This window comes from Leiobunum rupestre, chromosome 9 (assembly GCF_980474605.1).
Source record: "Leiobunum rupestre chromosome 9, qqLeiRupe1.1.hap1, whole genome shotgun sequence".
Taxonomy (NCBI): domain Eukaryota; kingdom Metazoa; phylum Arthropoda; class Arachnida; order Opiliones; family Sclerosomatidae; genus Leiobunum; species Leiobunum rupestre.
This window is the reverse complement of record NC_143392.1, coordinates 8948485-8957501: the sequence shown is the minus strand read 5'-3', so window position 1 is coordinate 8957501 and position 9017 is coordinate 8948485.

Below are 9017 nucleotides of genomic sequence, written 5' to 3'. Positions count from 1 at the left end.
ACGTCTTGTAGCGATAAACTCCATCATCCATAAAGCGAATGGGGCGCTTTCACCAATCGCGCATACAATATCATCGCGGTTAGAAAAACGGCCAATCCTATGTTATGCCCTATCTGAAAACTAAGCTTCGGAAGCACGCATTTCTTCCCTCCTTCATCAAGGACTGGAACTCTCTCCCGGACCAATGACAGGAGATACAGGGACGAGAAAGTGTATTGGCGGCCTCTGTTGGAATATATCACCTAAAACGACCTAAACGAAAGGAGAGTTAGTTGTAAACAAAAAAAATGTCGGTCACCTAATTTTAGCGGTTCTTGACGAGGCTTAAGTGTTCAAAACAAATGGTCATTTTTTATTTACGCTCGTAGTTTTATTTTTAATTTAACATCAAAATGGTAAAAACTAACTACAATAATACTGCTCATGGTGAACCACGTCTTAACAAATATTAAATAGAATTTTCATAACAGGTGCGAGTGTGGCGAACGCCAGTCAATGCTTACACGTACTGAGAGTCTGTGTTGTCGGGAAATGCCCTATTAATATTAATATTATTATTATTATTAGTGAAAGGGGTGAAGGGCTAAGTTCATGCCCGTTCGCGCACTTCAACCGGAGGTCCATTGTGCAACCCCGAACCTTATGACTTAAGAAGCCCGATATCCGACACAAAACGGAGAATCCTCTTGGCCGGCATATTATAGAAATATAAGATGCTCGAATCTTTGGGCCGCGTAATAGTCGCACCTACAAAGCACATGAGAGGCGGTTTCCTCCTCAACCTGACATGCCCTACAGATTGGATCATCACTGATTCCAATCAGGTAAAGATGTCTGTTAAGGAGGCAGTGACCTGTTGGTAGGCCAACGACCAACCTAATATTAGACTTGGAAAGCGAGACCAACTCTTTAGCTCTCGGCCTAGAGGGGCCCGAGATAAACTCTTTAGCCTGCCTTAGGCCATCCACCTCAAGCCAAAGCTTGAGTTGACGGTCAGCCATGGAATTAGAGATAAGGCCACGAACTATGCTAGAGGGGATAGGAACGGCAGGTTCAGGACCAAAGAACCCAGCCTCTGCCCCCTTCTTGGCTAAGACATCGGCCTTCTCATTACCATAGAACCCCCGATGGCCAGGAACCCAATAGAGCTGAACTTTATTGTTGGTGCCTAGCTCCGAAGGAGATTCAAACAGCTAAAAACCAGTTTTGAAGAGACCTGAAACTAGTTGAGAGCCTTGAGGGCTGCTTGACTATCCGAATAAATTTGGAAAACCTTGCCATGAAGCTTCTTTTTAAGACCAAAGTCAACACAGAAGCAGATAGCGCCTGAAAAACACTAGCATAAACACCAAGGCTTTCAAAGAAGCCGAGATTGCTAGTAAGACAATACCTCCTCGAACCAGAGCCAGAGTGGGTCTTAGACCTATCGGTAAACCAGACGATTTCTCCTCTGGCCCCGAGGGTGCTGTGATTGGCCCACTCCGTACGGCTTGGAAAATAGGTATTGAAAGGCTTACTAAAGTGTAATTTCGTAGCCTTCATATCAGAACCCATTAGGAAGACAGGTAACTGACTTGAAGTTTCCCGGTAGATCTTGGTGTGGCTATTATCCCAAATATTCGCCTTCCACCAACCATTCTGGTTGAGCCTATAGGCTCCCATAGCAGCAGCTTTGTCGCTATCACCAAAAATGGTACCTCGATTGACTCCCTCGCGGGCGATGTCAATACACTGGCCTCGTCACTCAAGGCCACCTTTGATGCCATGGAACAGTCTCTTCTGTCGAAAAAAACAGATAAACTGCAAACCCCTTTACCCCCCCCCCTAATTCCGACTTTGTATCTTCGGAGGACCTGGCCGTGGAAAATAGAAGGCTCAACGCCATTCTCTTTGGTGTACCTGAGGATCTTTCGCCTGAAGACGAACTTGGAATACTTGTTGAGCTCTTTGCCTCGAGTAGGGTTCCCACTAACCTACCGTATTACCGACTTGGCACTAGAACCCCAGCCACAGGAGAACGACCTCGTCCCTTCCTTATCGTGTTTCCGCACATGGCTCCAAAACGAGCTTTTCTTGGGCTTATCAAAATTCGACGCTCTACTAACTCGCATTATAGTTATTCCGCTCGTATTGATCAGACCCCGAAACAACTAGCTGACTATCGCCGTGCCTTAGACGAACTACATAGCCGTGTTGCCAGTGGTGAATCTGGCCTAGTTATTCGGAATAATACTGTCGTGAATTTATCTCCTTCTCGTGACTCTTTCTCTACGCAACCGAGTGACATCAGATTGTTGTATTTATATACCCCGTGCAGCCAAAGCATTACAGGGGTTACTCATCATCTGTCCTGGCCGAGCCGTCGACCTGTATACAAAAATAGGAAATGCTTCCTAAAACACGTACACACAACAGTATACACCCGTATACCTGCATCTCCTACTCACGACTCACTCGTGAGTTCGTCAAAATTCACAACGATATAACGCATTACGCGTTCAAGATCGTTGATCGTTTCGTTATCCAGATTATGGAGTCCATTCTCGCGGATTGGTCTCCTTAACAAATGGTTCGTTTTCGGACAATTACGAACATAGTGCTCTGAGTCTGCTTCCAGAGCAGTGCATATGCATTTGGGCGATGCAATATGACCCAAGTTGAACAGGTAAAGTGGGAACTTACCGTGTCCACTTAGGATTTGCGTCAAATAGTAGTTCGTGTTGAAGCTACCATTGACCTTAGGAAAGTACTTCTTAGTTACCTTTCCTTTCTCACTCTCATCCCACGACTCCTGCCACCTTTGAGTCGTCACCTCATTTAGCCACCTTTTAATCACCAACTTAGTTGGCTTCATCTCCTTCTCCTCGGGAAGATCGGTTGCTGACTTTGCAAGAAAGTCAGCACTTTCATTCCCTGCACAACCAGTGTGCGACTTTATCCATGTAAAGTTGACTTGAGTCTCCATCCGTTTTAACACCTTACGGATATCATGGCATAAACCATGATTGTTTTTATGATTGCTTATTGCGTTTATAGCAAAAAGACAATCTGTAAAAACCGTTGCACCATCACCAGGACGTTGACCATGCGTCCTTAACCAGCAAATACCCTCATGTATTGCTAAGAGCTCAAGAGAAAACGCATCCACCTTACCATTAATGCGAGTGACCTCGTTGTACACTTCCACACCATCTCTGTACACAGCAAATGCCACTCCGGCACCCCGACCGGACAACGAACCGTTAGTAAACACCTCTATCCCATTGCCATTGGGTAATTGCTCTGTGATGTTTATAATGCTTCTGACCGCTGGGTGGTCCTCCCATGGGTCGCCTGGGTAGAGGTAGTTACCACCACGTAACTCCACCCCACAGTGCTTGCTGTCTTCTCTAAAAGAAAAGGATCTGAACACAGCAGCTTCCTGACTCACCACCAGGTCCAACGGTTGAATACCAGCAAGGACCCGCAGCGCATCGCTCGAGACAGTCCGGTAAGCACAAGTAATACGAAGGGCCGCAATTATCTGTATTGAGCTCAACTTCCTCACCATCACACTATTTTGCGTGCTCTTCCACCAAGCACCGCAAGCGTAAGCCACTACTCTCACAATACACCCATGGTAGATAGTCCTTAACGCTTTATGGTCGAGGCCCCACTCAACCTTTGCAAAACAAGCAATGCTTTGCACCAGCTTTGTCACTCGGACACTTACTTCCTCGAGATGAGGAAGAAAGGAAAGTTTGCTGTCGATGGTGACACCGACAACTTTCAACTTGTCAACGTTTGCAATGTTGACGGCTCCCATCTTATAGATTGGGAGCCTTTTAATTATGGATTTTGCGGCGACCGAGTGACAGGACTTCAGTCAAGTCATTAGCCACCAGCACCCCCCCACATTCTTCGACGGCCAACTACACGTACCAACCACCTTCATTTCCTCCACCAGGTTATGGTCTCCCCTATCCGCCTAATGCGATCTATAACTCATCAACACATAGACCTCCATGCTCCGATAGTACTCGGCTTCCTTCAAAAAACTCTTTTCAGCCGCACTCTCGTTAAGTAATCCTGTGCGGCTTCCCTCGTCTGTGCTCCCTTCAACTTCAATCGCACCTTACTCCCATCCAACTCCTCGCCCTGTGGCGCTATCGGTTTTAAATCCTGGCGCCTCTCCGTTCATCCCTACAACTAGTGGATCTTTGAACCTTCTCTCCACGAACACTGGCTCGTTGCTGAGCAAACTATCCAAACTACGCTTACTCACCTGGGAACGTGTCCCTGATCTCATAGCTATCACTGGAACTTGGCTTCGGAAAGATATGGGCCCTGAACTTTTTCATATCGATGGTTACGACGCGTTTAGAGTTGACTGTGACTTAACCAAATGTGGTGGATGTATATTGTACTGCCGTCCGTGGCTTGCTGTTTCTCTCAATTGCTCCCTTACCTCCCCGAATATCTTAGCTTGCCAATTTTAAAATTGCTTCCTCCTTAATTCATATATTGTGTTGTTACCGTAGTCCCAACTCATCGCCTGACTTTTTCAAGAAACTTGTGGGAACGGTGGAGAGAGCCAGCAAGTTAGCGGACCGCCTTATTGTGTTAGGCGATTTTAATGCTCCGGCTATTGATTGGCCTTCCTTCACTACTACCAAAGGTGTGCGATCTATTGAGGCTCGTCTTCTCAACACTATATCAAGTTGTAAATTGCGCCAACATATTACTAGTCCTACCCGCCACCGTGGTAATAATGTCCCCTCCCTCCTAGATTTAATTCTCACGTTTGATTGGGATATTCCCCGTAATATCTCTCACCTTCCCCCTTTCGGTAATAGCGACCACGACATCCTTTCCTTTTCCCTCGATTGTGTATGCTCTGCCCCCTTACCGCGTCCGGCTGCTCCGCGGTACGCCTATGGTCGCGGCGACTATGATCTTTACCGCGCGGCATTGCAAACTAAGGAGTGGTCTTAGTGGTTTAGTATCCGGCAGGTTCCCTCTCTCGATTCCAAGGTCAATTTGTTTTTACGCCTTGTTTTTGATGCGCGACCGGAAAGTGTCCCCCTAATAACTGTCCGACCCTCACGTCGCTCGGCGCTCCGTAAGGAACCATGGTGGACGTCAGATACTGAGTCTCTCATTTGGGCCAAGCGTACAGCGTTCCGGGCATTTCGTGCTTCCCCTACAATAGCACTTCGCCATGAGTTTGCTACTCGCCGTAATGCTCTTACCAAGCATATTCGTGCGTCAAAATTCAAATACGAAGCTCGTCTCGTTGATGAGATTCCCAGCAATCCAAAGGCCTTATATTCTCACGTCTCTCATTCCCTTAAACCAAAAAAGCCTCTGTTTCTAGTCGAAACTCTCGAAGGCGATACACTCCGTGAGCCTGAGGCAATAGTTGAGGCGCTTAATGACATCTTTAAATCCGTTTTTACACCTGAACCCCACTTGGACTTTGCTTCAGGGATTGATCTAAATGAGTCTCTAAACAGCGTAGATTTTTCTCTATCTGACTTTGGAGTCACTTATAGCTCTGTTCACCGTTACCTTTACCGTTTACCTATTCACAAGTCTCCTGGCCCTGACAACCTTCATCCACGTCTATTACGCGAAGGCGCATGCATCATAGCTTCTCCCCTCATGGAAATATATCGCCACTCGCTCCAATCTGGTAGGCTACCCGCCATTTGGAAACAAGCCAATGTTACCGCGCTCCGTAAATCCCCCACTTCCTCCTCAGTTGACACATTTCGGGGTATAAGTTTGCCGTGTATTCCTTGTAAACAGTTAGAGACGCACGTTAGAGATTCTCTTGTTTCTTTTTTATCGTCTCGTGTTTTTTTTCTCCGAACCAGCATGGGTTTCTTCGGCGACGTTCGTGTTTTACGAATCTTTTAGCCACTTTAGATCTCGTCACTAAATCCTTAGAGCTTGGTGAATCTGTAGACCTGATATATCTCGATCTGCGTAAAACCTTCGACACCGTTCCTCATTCCCTCCTTATCCGTAAATTAGAATTACTCGATGTCCCCCCTTTGCTAGTTAACTGGATTGCTAATTTTCTTACCGAGAGGGTTCAACACGTGATATTAGGGGATGTCGTTTCCTCCTGGTGCCCCGTTAATAGTGGTGTTCCTCAGGGTTCGGTGTTAGGACCTACATTGTTCGTCATATATATATCAATGATCTCCCGTTAGCTATTCGGGAATCTTTTATTAGGCTGTTTGCTGATGACTCCAAACTTGGGCGCGAAATCAAAGTATCCCACGATTGTCTATTGTTGCAAAGTGACTTAAACGCAAAGTGACTCCTGGGCCTCAACAAATGGGATGAGTTTTAACCTTGATAAATCCACGGTCCTCCATTGTGGTCCTAACAATCCCCTTTTCCAGTACCGGTTGGGTGGTCGGGTCATCAAGGCCAGCGAAATTGTTCGTGACCTTGGCGTCATGTTGGATGGAAAAATGTTGGGCACCACTCACAGTCGGGTGGCTTCTGCCCTGTATGTTTTAAAACGTTCGTTTTCCTATTTCTCTATCAAGTCCTTTAAGGTGTTATATCAATCTTATGTCCGTCCACATCTCGAGTATTTGGTCCCCTCACCTGGTAAAGGATATTGAGAGGCTTGAGAGAGTGCAACGTAAGGCCACCAAGATGGTCTCTGGCCTTCGTTCTCTGTCTTACCCTGAACGTCTTGCGCGCCTTGGTCTTTTGTCCCTTTCGAATAGGCGTCTGATAAATAATTTGGTTGAGGCCTTCAAACTAATTTATGAGTTGTATGACGTCTCGGCCACCTCCTGCTTTACCATTCGCTGGACGGGTAGGAAAGCTCCTACGATATGTAAGGAGCGTAATGCTTGTACCTCGAGCCGTGTCTTCTTCACACAGCGAGTAGTAAACTCATGGAATGGCCTCCCTTCCCCAATTAAGATTAAATCCTCTAGTTCTGCCTTTAAGTGTCGGCTTGACAAGTTTTACGGGTGGTAAATATCTTTCTTGTATATAATTGTATAAAACGAAAAAAAAAAATTATTTATATTTTATTTTTCCTAACTGTACCTTTTGCCATATCCATCGCCATTCCTTTGTCATTGCTGTTATTTCATTCATATTTTTGTGTAACTTTCATGGTATTTTATATTATCTCCATTCCCTACTAAAGCAGGGCGCAATAAGTGTAAACTTTCTTTTCCTGTTTAATAAACTTTATTATATATATATTATAGAATCAGTGCGGTTCGTATTTCTGGAGTCAGGAAAGTGTACATCTAACATATGAGTTAGAGTCTCCTTACCCGAAGAACAGTGGGCCGCCAGGATTTTTTCCCACGTAGGCACTACAATTTGGGGACACCTATTGCCCACCAATTTTTAAAATATTTACTTCAACCATAAGTAACATAATAAACATAAGTGTAACATAATAAACATAAGTATGATACTACCTATTTACCTAATGTATTTTTTAATAATAGTCCGTTTCGCCATTGACAACGTAAATTATTATGTGACTAAAGACTAATAACTCTCGGCGAATTCCTCTTAGTCTTTGGAAATCGCCGAGTAATACAGCCAAGGCCCATTAAAAATTGAAATGCTTTCAAAAATGTAAATAACGCTTACTTGGTTTGAAAATATTTATGCATGATTATATCAGGAGATAAAAATAACTATTATAAACAATAAACATTAACTAGTTATTTCAGAGAGGTTACCCGTAGACCTCTCTACAATGTCGAACGGTTCTCTCCCGCCTTTACGGGCACTACGAGCTAACCATCTAATTGTACCACTATTGAGTAAACGCAATATTTCTTGCCCCGCCCCTCATATAGGGCAGGCACGAAATCAAAAGAGAAAGTGAGTCACCCTTTTTTTCTTTGAAATAATACATGTCTACATCTCTGCTACTGACGGTCATTTCATAATAGTCGTCAAAATATAGCGAAGAGAACTATATATACAAGCCTTAAATTTAGTCACAAGATAGCTTGTTGTTTGTTTATTTTTCTGTCTGTCGCACCTGTGCGATTTCGTGTTTCGTCTAGCCACGGCCCACGCGCGTAACTCCCCCTCATCGGGAGGAGAAGTGACGGCCGCGTAAGGCACCCGTTGCATTTTTGCTTACGCGCTTATACCCCTGGTATTATACAATGGGTATTATCCTTTTTAAATGGAGTAAATATAAACCCATAAGTTTGAAATTTTTCAGCAATTTCTCTATTAATTCGGCTACGGAAAATTTACCAATATGAAAAAATAGGGACCCATTTGTAAATAAATTTGGGGCCCCCTCTAGTTTTCCACGTAGGCACGTGCCTACTCGTGCCTATTGGTGGCGGCGCCACTGCCGAAGAAGAATGACTGCCATCTTCCAACTTAATGGTGTCAAGATGTTTAGTCTTATCGTTGGCCATAATTTTCATTAACATGGCCGTACTGGGAATATCAGACATTCTCACAGAAATTCCTCCACGAGTCCCTCTTTGCCTCGCGGAGTAGGCAGTGAGGGTGTGCTTGTAGGCAACCCAATCACCCGACCGTTTAGCTTTGTTAAAAAGCCTCCTAGTTCCTTTGCGAAGTCTGCCAATCTCATGTTTCCACCAAGGAACTAACCTTGGCTGGTTGGCAGACTTCACCGGACAGTTGCGGTGGTAGGAGTCGATAATGGCATGTTGCATGCGATCAACAGCCAAATAGAATTCCAGCACCGATGACAGCCTAGGCTTATCATCCTTCAGATGCAAATATAAATCATCCCTATAACCAGGCCAATTGCGAAGTTCGGTATAAACCTGAACCACTTTCTTTATAGCAAATGTGTCTGTGATCCGACAGTGATGGTTCACTACACACATGCCAGTCATTAACTAGAGCTGCGACATTTTCTGTACACAGCGTAAGATCAATGACCTCACTTCTGTTACGAGTAACAAAAGTTGGTTCATTGTTCTTATTTAGAATATGAAGTTTCGTACTAACCACGTATTCCATTAATTTATCACCACGATCGT